Here is a 13,044-nt window from a genome sequence, read left to right on the forward strand (position 1 = left end):
GGTGGCGGAAATACCAATGAAATGGCTCTCGAGGTGGGATTTGGGAAGCGCAGATGGAGTGACAAACTTCTAGGCCAATAGAGAGCGGAGGATGGGTGATGCGGCCTAATAAGGAAGAGAGGCAGGGCCTGAGGGAGAGGGGAGGGGCACGCTCTGAGCAATGGGCTGCAAGAGTCTGCCCCACGGAGCCAATAGAGAGGCGCGGGAAGAGAGAGAGGGCGGGGATTAGGGGGGCGGAAGGTACGACAGCCACATAGGCCAATAGGACGAATGTGTGTGCGCGGTGAGACCAATGGAGAGGAGAGGGCGGGCCCTCGTGGAGCAGTGCAGGGAGAGTGACAGGCACCTCCGCCAATGAGGCTCGGGGCCAGGCTGCGGAGCCAGGGGAGCGTTTGAGGGTGGCGGTGTGCGTGTGGCGGCGGAGCAGCGTGTGCGGCCTCGGCGAGCGGAGAGGCTCCTGCGGCGCAGGCGGAGCCCGGCCAGGTAGGTACCGCGCGGGAGAGAGGGGTCTTGTCCCCAGACCCCCCCGGGACCGCCCCCCCGGGTCCCCCGGGAAATGCCCCCTTCTCTGGGCTCTGTCCCCCGCCCCGGTTCTTCTCCTCCCATCCCCGTATGGGGATCCCTTTGCTCTTCCCCCGGGACCGCCCCCCCTGGGAAATGCCCCCCTTCTCTGAGATCTGTCCCCCACCGGGACCGCCCCCCCGAGTCCCCCGGGAAATGCCCCCTTCTCTGCGCTCTGTCCCCGCCCCCCTCCTTTCTTCTCCCCCCGTCCCCGTATCGGGATCCTTCTGCTCTTCCCCCGGGACCGCCCCCCCCCCGGGCCCCCCGGGAAATGCCCCCTTTCTCTGGGCTCTGTCCCCCCCGCGGGTTCTTCTCCCCCCGTCCCCGTATCTAGATCCCTCTGCTGTTCCCCCGGGACCGCCCCCCCCCCCGGGAAAATGCCCCCTTCTCTGGGCTCTGTCCCCCCCACCCCCGGGACCGTCCCCCCTGGGAAATGCCCCCCTTCTCTGGGCTCTGTCCTCCCCCCTCGGTTCTTCTCCTTCCGTCCCCATATGGGGATCCCTCTGCTCTTCCCCTGGGACCGTCCCCCCCCCGTCCCCCGGGAAATGCCCCCTTCTCTGGGCTCTGTCCCCCGCCCCCCCGGTTCTTCTCCCTCCGTCCCCGTATGGGGATCCCTCTGCTCTTCCCCTGGGACCGCCCCCCCCGGGTCTCCCGGGAATGCCCCCTTCTCTGCGCTCTGTCCCCCGCCCCCCCCGGTTCTTCTCCTTCCGTCCCCGTATCGGGATCCCTCTGCTCTTCCCCCGGGACCGCCCCCCCCCGGGAAATCATAGAATCATAGACTATTAGGTTTGGAAGGGACCTCAGGAGGTCATCTAGTCCAACCTCCTGCTCCAAGCAGGACCAATCCCCAGATTTTCACCCCTGTTCCCTTAATGGCCCCCTCAGGGATTGAACTCACAACCCTGGGTTTAGTAGGCCAATGCTCAAACCCCTGAGCTATCCCTCCCCCCAATGCCCCCTTTCTCTGAGATCTGTCCCCCACCGGGACCGCCCCCCCCAGGGTCCCCCGGGAAAATGCCCCCTTCTCTGGGCTCTGTCCCCCTCCGGGACCACCACCCCCCGGGAAATGCCCCTCTTCTCTGGGCTCTGTCTGCCCCCCCTCCCCCCCCGGGACCGCTTCCCCTGTCCCCGTATCGGGATCCCTCTGCTCTTCCCCTGGGACCGCTCCCCCATTGGGATACCCCGGGAAATACCTCCCTTCTCTGGGCTTTGTTCCCCCCACCACCACCCCCGGACAGCTTCCCCCGGGCTCTTCCCCGCTCCCCCATCAGGATCCTCTGGGAAATGCCCCCCTTCTCTGGGCTCTGTTCTCACCCCCTCCGAGCTCTTTCCCCCTCCATCCCCCAGGACCATCCCCACATCGGGATCCCCCGGGAAATGGCCCCCTTCTCTGGGCTCTGTTCCCCCCGCCCCCGGGCTCTTCTCCCCCCATCCCCTCATCGGGATCCCCCCTGCTCTTCCCCCAGGACTGCTCCCCCATCGGGATTCCCTGGGAAATGCCCCCTTCTGTGGGCTTCCCCTCCCTGCTCTTCCTCCCCTCGGCTCCTGGCCCTGGCCCCCCGGGCTCCTCTGCCCCCCCCAATCCGGATCCCCCGGCTTCCCCCCCCCGGGACCGCTCCCCCTGCTCTGGACTCTTCTCCCCCGCCCCCATCAATTCTCCTGCCCAGGATTCTCATCGGGATGACTATCCCCCACCCCCTCCTCTGGGCTCTGTGCCCCCCAGGCAGACCCTTCCATCATGTTCCCCCTGGGACTGGCCTCCCTTCTCTGGGCTTTGTCCTCTGCAGGACTGATTTCCCCTTCCCAAATCAGGCTGAGCTCTCTTTCCTCCATCAAAGCCCCTTAGGACCAACCCTCCTCACTGGAATTCCCATTGCTTCCCCCGTGAACAGCCCCTTCCATGGAACGCCCCTCCGCAGGGTTGCCCCCCATCCCCTGTGACATTCCTCCAGGATACCCCCCTTCCCCAGGACTAGTCCTGTCCACTCAGCTCTGCCCCTTCCTCCTAGGACCAGCCCTCCTGCTTGGGCTTCCCATTGGTGTCTGCCCTCCCCTTCATCCTCCACAATGGGGACCCCCTTGGGTACCACTTCCTGTTCTCTTCCTCAGTGTGCTCTTGGTTGCCTTTTCTGTGATTGTCCGCTTGACCCCAGGTGCCACTGGAAATGAGTGGGACAGGAGGGGACGTGGCATCCCTTGGCTGTGCTGTCCAGGACTTGCCCCAGAGTTGTCCCTACTTGCTGCTTTAACTTTTACTACCACTCCTCCGCCCTGTCTGTGAGCCTCCCCTCAAACCAGGCTGGTTGCCTTAGAATGTCACAGTGACAGGGGAGGTGGTCATAATCCTCATCTAGTTCAGTGGGCAAAGTGGGTTCCCACAGAAAGCGCCTCAGACAGAAGGAGAGTGAAGTGAAGTTCCTGATTTGGCTGCCATTCCCTAGGCCGGGAGCCAATACTGTAGGGCCTGGTAGAATTAGACCCTTAACTTACTCTCCCTGCAGATATTGTGCAGGACTTTTCCCCCGTGTCCCCAGGAGTTTATTAAATAGCAGGGGAGCCGTCAAGTAGCTCCTGGGGTTCATGTCCCAAGAGCATGGTGAGCTTGGATACTTAAAATCAGCCTAATGCGGTGATGTCTCTGCATAATCTTTGAGGAAGGGGCCACGGTTGTATGGGCTCCGACAGGGAGGGGTTCTCCGGGTCTCCTGCTCTGTGACTTACTTGTGAGAGATTCTCATGGACTCCACATGAGATTTAAACAATCTGAATGATTTCTGTAACGTGCACGCACCTAATTAATTCTTTACCTCCAGGGTAACTCGGGAGCTTCTGCTCTCCTGGCATATTCTCTCTGTAATGGCTGAACGGGAGCCACTGGGGACAGCAACAGCATCCATGCCCGTTCTGCTTCTCTTTGCTGGCCGTTGTGGTCTGGAGCTGTCAAAAAGTTTTGAATTTCCTCTTGCTTTCATCTCTCGTAGCTGGCACAAATGGGCTTGTGTGCTGGGCACGGGGCGGTGATGGATTAAACATTATAACTAAGCACAATTGGCTGGGGCTAAGCCAGAGGCCAGAGAAAGCTGCCTTGGCCCATATTATTAGCTCCTCGTGGGATCCCTGAGAAAGTAGCATGTTACTGGTGGCTTTAACTGTGCTCTCGGGTGAAAGGAGATGAAGCTAGAAACAGGATGATGCTCTAGTGGGACTGTCCTGGCAGTTAGCAATGTGTCCTCCCTTCTTGGTGGAGGAAGGACAGTCGTAACTTTGAACTCACAGTCTGGGGTATGGGTCTCCTAGGATGATTTGAACTTTTTTTTTAACTGCCTTGAAGGTTCCTCCAAATCTTAATCTCCCTGCAGGAGCCTTTTGGGGCAGGACTAACATACTCAAGGGTGGAGGTGGGAAATATTATAGTAGAAATGTGAAAGCTGCTCCCTGATCATCCTCTCTGTGCTGCTGGGCAGCTCTCTGTCTGTAGCATGTCACTTGCAGCCTGAGGCAAGGACTTGCGCTGATTCCCAGAGGCCCAGAAGTGATGTAATATACTTGCTAGCTCCGCATAGGGCTGGGCGATGGTGGTCTGATGAATTCATAGGGATCTGCTCCCCCTGTAAAAGGGCTTTCTCCACCCTCTTCTCAGGAGGCACTTGGAGCTCTTGAGAATTGCTTCTCCTTCCCCCCAAAATATTCCTGCCTTATTCTTTCAGCTAGGCTGTGCCCTGATCATGGTCCTGTGGACACTGCTACTTCCAGAGCCTCTTGGTATCACTCCTCGCTAGGCCGTAGAGGTGAATGTTTGCAAGGCACTTGGGCTGTAACCTTGGGCCTAAGGATGGCCATAGACTCTTGGAAGAGAAGTTAAACTGGCTGTGGCATTGCTGGTTTTATGTGTGCTTAACAGAAATCCTTTATTTAGTCCAGTTTGAGGGTATATCTGAGAGTCCTGTAGCCCTGCTTAGCCCTGTTTTCTCATGTGACATGGGTGAGAGCATGCTTCGTGCAGAACCCTGGAAAGTAAGTTGGTCGCTGTGCTGCTGTCTGCTGGCATATGTGGAGATGGACTGAGGTGTTGCTGGTCAGTTCCCTGCACCAGGTGGGCCCATTGGTTTCTGCAGATTCGCAGCTTTCATTAAAAATTTCCTAGGCTTTCTGGGTGAAAAGAGAATCACAAATGGGACCTGTCTGCCCACGTCTGCAGACAGTTGGAAACAGCAGCCCTGCGAAGTGTGTCATGCCCCGATATGACACTTAAATGTCAACGTTAACAATTTCACTGGCGGTAACTTCAGCAGCAAGCTCTGAGGGGCTAATCTGGAGTACTGGCACTTTCTAGTCCAGCCGCTGCCATGTGCACTGGCTCACGGTAAGCAAACCAGATAGACACTGAGCAAGGTTGCAGCACTGGAAAAACAAAGATCCTCCATGTTTTTCATCTAAGATACTGTCTGGTTTACCTGGGGTGGTGTGAGAACTGCAGAGCACAGCTGATATGTGTAGTACATACTGTTAGGCAGTGTGTGCGTGCACAAGCCACTGTCCCCTCCCCCTCCTGGATGGAATTGCAACTGGACTACCACTAGTCATAGACCTTATGGCGATAACAGCTAATGGAACTAGGGCTGTTAAGCGATTAAAAAAATTAATCGCATGATTAAACAATAGAATACCATTTATTTAAATATTTTTGGATGTTTTCTACGTTTTCAAATACATTAATTTCAGTTACAACCCAGAATACAAGGTATATGTGAAAATATAGAAAAACATCCAAAATATTAAACAAGAGAATACCAGTTGAAACTTATTAAACAGTGCGATTAAAACTGCGATGAATGGTGATTGATTGGTTTGAGTTCATCGCGTGAATTAACTGCGATTAATGGATAGCCCTAAATGGAACCATTGCTGTTGGAGCAAGGACTTTGGGATTGCATCCCCGCTGCCACCATGTGGTTGCACTGAACTGTGCTGTGCAATGTAATAGCTAGTGTAGGTCAAACGTTAAAGACGAGCAAGCCTGCTAGAGTGGCTTACATCTGCAGAAGGAAATGAACCTCCTCACCCAGAGAGGATTCCTTGCTGTTCTGAGAGCTGCACACAACCTAACAGAAAGGTGCCTCGCAGTTGGAGAAGCAGATTGCCCGACAAGGCAGCCGTTGCCTAGAGGCCAGAGCCATGTGTCCTTCCAGGCCTACGTGAGTTAGCATGTTCGTCGGGATGGTGTCAGAATCGGTATTATCAACTGAAAATATCACCTACTTCTCTGTCCTCTCTGCGGAGTTCCTTGTCTGGAAACTTCTGGTTTCCAGCTGAAGGCTTAGGCTTTGGAATGCTTTATTGACCCAGCACACACATGGAAATCGTACCACAACAAGCGGGTGTACACCTGACGGAAGAGCAATCTCAGTAAATACAATTCAGCTGCAAGCTTTCAGCAGGTTACCAGACAGCCATTAGTTTTGAAATACCTTTGTGCATCTCTAGTGCCAGAACTTCCTTTCGTGGGTTTCTCCTTTGTTTTGCCTACGTGTATCTGCCAGAGAAATCACGGCAAGGCTCAAAGGGCAAAAAGACCAATGAACTTTTCTTGTGAGTGAGAGCAGTACTTGTGAGGAATGATGCCCGGTCTTTGGGCAGGTCTTGTGCATTTATCACCCTCCCTGCCTTCCCAGTCTCTCCATATCTCAACTAATCTTGGTTAACAAACCTCAGTGTGCCAGCCCCTTTCCCCTCAATCCTGACCCAGAGCACTCCCTGCTGTTCCGCTCCTTGGCTTCCATCCACAAATTTGCTGGTGCACCTCAGTCCTGACCTGCAGCTTTCCTGCTCTCTGTCTTGCCCCTCACCCTCTCCGCTGATGCACTTCAATCTACTACAAAACAAAGCAAAAGAAACTAACTTTCCAGTGTGTGTCTATGCCGCTTGGTCCTGCCTGCAGAGCCAGTCAGATCTGCTGACTTTTGGGAGTGGGGATAATGCTTTTACCCTGCGGGGGGCTGTGGAAACCTAATTCACAGAGGGCTCTTCTGAGATTCTGTGATGGAAGGTGCTGTAGACTGGCAGAGTATAATTAAAGCTGCCTAAAATTCTGTATGGGACACAATAGCCTTGGTGCCTTAATGTAATTATCCCGCATTGAAAAGGGGCCTGGACGCTGGGGCTAACAGCTTTTCATCTCAGGACATGGGGTCTTCAGTGATCACCAGTGGCTGTTTTAATCTTCACCCAGAAGACAGCCTGTCCTGCACCACAGGGACCCTTGTTACCTGCTGGCCAGAGGTTTTGAGGATTGAGTCAGAGGGCAGAGTGCTTCCTACTGAACTGCAAGCCCCACTTTCTGCAGAATCATGTCTGTCTTATTGAGGGAAGAACAAGGTCAGCAACCAGGCGCCATGCTGCTTAGCTCCTTCCCTGCCTTGTGTGTTTCAGGTACTTGTTACATGCCGGCTCTTCAGGTTCCATCGTAACGTGCAGTGACAGGTTTTATACTGGTATGAGAACATCATGGCCAGTCACACACAACTTTTCTCTCTGGCTGAACCTTGGGCCTCCTTGCTGGTCAGGTGATTGGGACAGCCAATTTAATCTGGTGCATGCTGGCGTTCGGTCCTGTTGCTCTCATGACCGTGAATGCCATAGTTCAGGTTGCAGGAAATCTTTCCCTCTGCGTTCATTCAGCTGCTCGTAACTTTATATAGATCCTGGGTTGAGAATGTCTAGACTTGGAAGGGTTAGGTTGTTATCGGCAAATGTCGGTGAACGTCGATTTCACCGTGTGCACTCACACGGATGAAAAAAATTGCCACACATGATTGAAACGTACAGAGAGGCAAAGTAAGACGAATGCTGCTTGAGAACTGATTAGCATTTGAGTTAAGGATATTTATTTGGTTTATTTTTACATGTGATATTGACAGTTTGTGTTATAACAGTTACAAAGCTTTAGCTTTTTGAATCACAACATTTGCTGTCATTAAGCAATTGATGTCTGAACCCTCCATAATTTCCCACAGCTGTGCACGTTGAAATTGATGATAAAAATAAAAAATGCTTCAAAATAAACATCGATATTACTGTTTGAAATTATAAAAAGTAAAAACTGAATTCTGCCAAGCCTAAAAACATCCAACACTTAGTCTCAGCCCAGAAGGGGTCATTATTGGGTGCGGGTGGGGGGAGATAGGCATATGCTTGACTCGTAAGAAGAAATATTTGAACTCCCACTGGAATGGTTCCTGGAGATGAGTATAGGAATTCGTGTCATTTGCATGAGGTGATGTAAACAAACTATTATGTTACTAGTACTCCTGTGTTAGCAGTGGATAGGAGCCCAGATCCTGGTGCCTTAACTTAAGCCTGTAATCTCTTGGTCCTAAACTGAGTGGTGACCCATAGAAGGGGAGCAAAGGGTTGTGCTGGACCTGTAGCTGGGTTTGCCTTGCAGAGACAGGAATTTTTGGTGCCTGAGGAATGGCAGACCAACAGGTTGGGCAGACCTTGTGCCAAGTGGTCTCGGATTCTCGTGAACAGGGGGCAGAGCTGGAACGTAGATGCTGCAGGAATAAAGCACCGAAGGCTGTTAGTGTAAAGTTGTCACTTGTCTCGTGGCTCCAATCCTGAAACCATTGGGAGCCCTGACAATGCTTTGTCTGATTGTACCTGAATTCGACAACACGCTGCTGCATCCAAAACTGAGGCAGACTAAAGCTTTGGAAGGATCTGAGTGAAGTCAGCCTGTGACGTGGCTGGTTTTTCTTTTTTTTTTTTTTTCCCCTCCTCTCCTGCTGACTCTCCCAATTTGTTTGGAATAAAATTTTTATCCGATGTCTAATAGCTCCCCTCCCCCCGAAGACATTAACGTGGCGCACCAAGCTTCATACTGCAGTGCTGGGAATGTGAGCTGTTGGGCTCTCGGGAGTGTTGGAAAAGATTCCCAGCCTTGTGTTTGGGTGGGCTTGTGTGTGCGTGTGCGCAGGCTGGCTGCCTCAAGCTTCTTGCTAAGAAATGGTGCCCAGGGAGGCAAAAACTCTTTACAGAAGGCCGCCCCCCCCCCGCCCTTTTTAAAAACCTATCTGACTTTGTTTCCCTCTCAAGCCATTCAAAGAGGAGATGCCATCAAGCTTTCAGGAGGCCCCCAGAATTGGCAAAATCCACTTCACTTTTCATGCTTCTTTTCTAAACAAACACTTCAAGGGTACTTTTTGTTATTTTTAGAGAAAAACAGCAGCATCCCAATGCTTGTGAGCAACTCTATAGAAACCAGTGCGTGCGTGAAGGAAGGACAGTTTAAATCGTTACACAAAGTGATCTTGAGCTTTGTTCCAGTTACACGTGGTGATTTGAGGGTGGCCACAAGAGCTGGTAATGTGATGCAGTAGCCCAGGGGTGGCCAGCCTGAGCCTGAGAAGGAGCCAGAATTTACCTTGCCAAAGAGCCACAGTAATACACCAGCAGCCCCTGTCAGCTCCCCCGGCTCCACTCCCAGTGCCTCCCACCCACCAGCAGCTCCGCCGATCAGCACATCTCTCTCTCTCTCTCCCCTCACCTCCCGATCAGCTGTTTTGCGGCATGCAGGAGGCTTGGGAGTGAGTGGGGAGGAGCAAGGGCACAGCAGGGGAGGGGTTGGGAAGGGGTGGAGTGGGGGCAGGGCCTGGGGCAGAGCCAGAGGTTGAGCAGTGAGCACCCCCCGGCACACAGGAAAGTTGGCACCGGTAGCTCCAGCCCCGGAGTCGGTGCCTATACAAGGAGCCTCACATGTCTCCGGAGCCACAGGTTGGCCACCCCTGCACTAAGCCATTCACCTTTGGGTCCCGAATCGATATCCAGCCCAGGTTGGCGTGTCATTGAAGGATGAAGCATGTTGCTGAAATTCAAGTTTCTGAACCTGCCTGTCTGCCCCTTACTAGCTAATGCATGTTTGCCTCAAGCAGGCTGTTTCTGGACTGCTTGGAATGCAGTGCCACCAGCAGCCCTGTAAGCTTGAATGCAGATTGTGGGGAAGGGAATGGTAGAGAGGCAAGGTGGCCCAGTGGATAGGGAACTAGCCTAGGATTTGAGAGGCCTGGATTCAGTTCCATGCTTTGCCACAGACTTCCTGTGTGACCTTGAGCAAGAATCTTTGCCTGTGCCTCAGTTTCCCCTCTGTGCAATGAGGATAATAGCACTGCCCTGCCCTGCAGGGGGTTGCAAGGATGACTGCGTGAAAGATCATGAGGTGCTCAGATGCTATGGTGTTGGAGCCATCTAAGTACTGTAGATAAATACAGAGGGGTGCGTACCCAGTAAGGCCCTGCCCTGCTAATGGGAGGGGTGTGTGATCTTTAGTGGCAGTTGGCTGATATGTAAATACAAGGCTATTTTGAGAGTGGGCTGATGCTCTCCAGATAAAGAGCATTGCAGGGGGCTCTCTTCACCAAGATGTCCCATCTCGGGGGAATTTTGTTTGCAGGCTTTTCTCTGGGTGCTTGTGGGTGACGTGCTCATATGCAGTAACTGCACTGGGCTGTTACCTGTCTCTCTCGTTACTGGGCACCTGCTGGCTATGCCGAGGGGCAAGTGGCTTTTTTCTTCTGGTAGATTCATAGATTGCAAGGCCAGAAGAGGGATCATTGTGATCTTGTCTGATGGAGGCTGGAATACTTCCCCAGATGACACCTGCTGCTAGTAACTAGGGTAGCAGGGTTCAGTACCAGGCCATTCCTTGACTTATGTCACATTCTGCTGGCTAGGTCACCTTCTGATGCAATCTCGCAGCTCAGTCCCTGGCAGCTTCCTCGGAGTGTAGACAAGCAATGTTTGTTTATGGCCTAGAGCACCACTTTGGTTACAGCATTTGTTATTTTATGCTGCAGTGACACTCCGGGAGCCTCCTTTGGACCAGGACCCACTGCACTGTGAGCTGCACAAATGCAGTAGAAGCCCTTGTCCCACGCTCAAAGCTACAATGTCATTTTACCTTGTAGCCAAATAGTACTGAAAAGCTGTAGTTAAGCGTTCTGAACATTGACCAGCTCTTTAAACTAGCAGCATGCTTTCCACGCCGGCATGCAGAGATCATGCTAACTTTGTGCGGGTGTGGGGAGGAATGTGAGACCACTGTATTCTGCTTTGGAGCGGATTCTGACCTGCTATGGACTGCCACACATCAAAAGCTGATTAAAATGGCAGCATGGGGCAGCATGGGCATCCAAATCCGAGATTGAAATGGGATCTAATTTCTTGGCAGCCTAAATTCTTTTTTAAAATCATTGCGGATTCCCCATCTGTTCCACTGATGTAAGCCACGGCAAACGTTAGTGCCATTACTTAGCTAATGGGAGAGCAGCTTGGGGGTCACTTAGGTAAATGACACGATACTCTAAAATCCTTCAGCAAATTGGAGAAGGAAACTGAACATGGAAGAGAAATTTAAATGGACAGAGACCTAGGGGTAGTGACGGATTGCAGACCGGCCATGAGTTTGTGTTGAAATGCAGAGAAGTGTAGTTTTGGGCTGTGTATGGCGAGTCGTCATGCCACGGAGCAGGGCACTGAGAACTCCTCAGTATACGGCACTGGTGAGATGGGATTTAGAGTGCTGTTCTAGGTGCCCAAGGACCAGAAGGATGGGATGTGAGTGGAGAGGCTAGATGCGCAAGCAATTTCTTTTTATGAAGAAAGATCAGAGGAACTAAATCTGTGTAGTTGACAAGACTAGTATTAAGGTGTGCACGTGGGAGTATTATAGGGCACTGCAGGTGTTTGAAAGGCACAGACTCTAGGAAAGGTGAAGAATTCCATAGGGGACTTGAGTCTTGTCTGCAGTAGAATCTTTTTCTCTTTCAATTACTCCGTGTTCTAGCACTGGTGCCGCTTTGCGGAGGTAGATACACCTCGATATCATCTGGACCCATATTGGGGGCACGGCCTGATGAACTCACAGTTCAAATGCTGGTGGCTGTCTACACTCACTCTCCAGTTGTGGCTGTGGGTAGTGGGGCTGCATCAGGCTAATAAATGTGTAGCATAGCCACAGCCTGTGTCGGTAGAAATTTGATTAAGATGAGTTGGTGCGGGGGGCGGGGTGGGGGAGTCCAGGTTGAACCTGCCTCTCTACAGGGAGTCAGACTGTGTGGAATAGACTCCTAGGAAATATGGTAGGAACGTTGAAACTATGCTCTAGAGAGCCCTTCTGCAATGATGGTTAGGGCTTGGGGGAGGGAGATGTAATGGATTTTTTTGGATGTGACTTTTTCAGCTAATGTGAGTGTTTGAAGCCTGAAGTATGTTGTACAGCTGGGATGGTATCTACTGGCCAACAAAAGGTTTGCTAGAAAACCTTTGCTCTTGGATGCGAAGGCGGAGAGTTATGCGAGTATCCAGAGAGAGGGGAGCTGGGTTTTCTGTGTCTAAGTTGTTTCCTGTGGTAAATGATCAGCCAGTGTGTAAACACATGGATTTCCAGCACGGTGGTGGGATCCCTAGCCCAGCCCCTGGGGCACAGCCCTTGGCATTCCCCACTGACTGGCCCTAGACCCATCTCTGTGGCTGTAGAATGTGAGCACCTCCTTTGGGGGTTAAAACCCAAATGAGTTAGGCCTCATAGCCCTTCTGTGGGGGGTCCATGTTCTAGCTTCACTGTACAGAGGTGGAATTTTGAGATGAGAAGTTAGGCAGCAAGACCACACAAAGTTGCAAACGCAAGCCTAGAACCCATGTTGAGTTAGCACCACGTTCTGTGCTGCCTTTCTTGCATTTGGCTCTCGGGAAGGGGCAGAAGGTGTGCCTTGCACAACATAACATGCTGGGGCAAGAACTTTGCAACGGCAGCCGGGGGGGCCCTACTCCATTCCCAGGGTTGGCTTCTGGTTAGACAGCAGTGGGGGGATGGGTTTTGTAGTGCATGTCCTTCATTTCTTGGCGTGGAGTCTCCAACTTTCCTGCGTGCCAAGTGTGGCTAAGATTCATCAGGGTGGAGTCACTTTTGCTTGTTCTCATGAGTTCGGTCTTGGTGCACGGAGCAAGAGCTGAGCATTTAAAGCCTCTCTCACAGGCAGCGGGGATTGCGCTAACAGCGGGACGCTCGTGGGTATGTTGTGCCTTCGCTCTGAGCAGGTAGCGGCAAGCAGACTTCAATGTATTTTCCATCTTAGTCACTGATTGCCAGGGAAGTGAACCAGCTGACGCGCTGAGAAACTTCATTCTCCAGTGTCGCAAGAGCCCCTCCGCAGGTAAAGAGGCGCTGCAAAGGATTTAAAAAGGAACTAGTGGGTCTCACGTGTTGCATGCACTGGGGGCTCCGAGCGTCTTTCCACTCCCCCTACAAGCCCCTTTGGTGTCACCCTCCCATCGCACTCTGTCAGGGACTCCCTGCAACCCCCCTCCCTGTTTCAGGGGCTCTGCAAACCAAAGGGCCCACCAGTATTTTTTCTTGCTGAGAGGTAAGTCACTCTGGTGGGAGGTGGTCAACATTTTAGATTTCCTTGGGAGCATGGGCAGAGCTGA

The 13,044-nt window shown here is 52.6% G+C and overlaps 1 protein-coding gene across 1 annotated transcript in view; it reads left to right on the forward strand.

Moving 5' to 3' along the window:
- The first annotated feature begins 364 nt into the window (after positions 1-364).
- Positions 365-13,044, forward strand: part of PAIP2B (poly(A) binding protein interacting protein 2B) — a 42,604-nt gene continuing 29,924 nt past the window's right edge. The window contains exon 1 of the mRNA XM_050943497.1: positions 365-483. The gene's annotated coding sequence lies outside the window, so the exon portion shown is untranslated. The remainder of the gene's footprint in view (positions 484-13,044) is intronic.

Source organism: Gopherus flavomarginatus, chromosome 3 (genome assembly GCF_025201925.1).
Source record: "Gopherus flavomarginatus isolate rGopFla2 chromosome 3, rGopFla2.mat.asm, whole genome shotgun sequence".
Lineage (NCBI taxonomy): Eukaryota > Metazoa > Chordata > Testudines > Testudinidae > Gopherus > Gopherus flavomarginatus.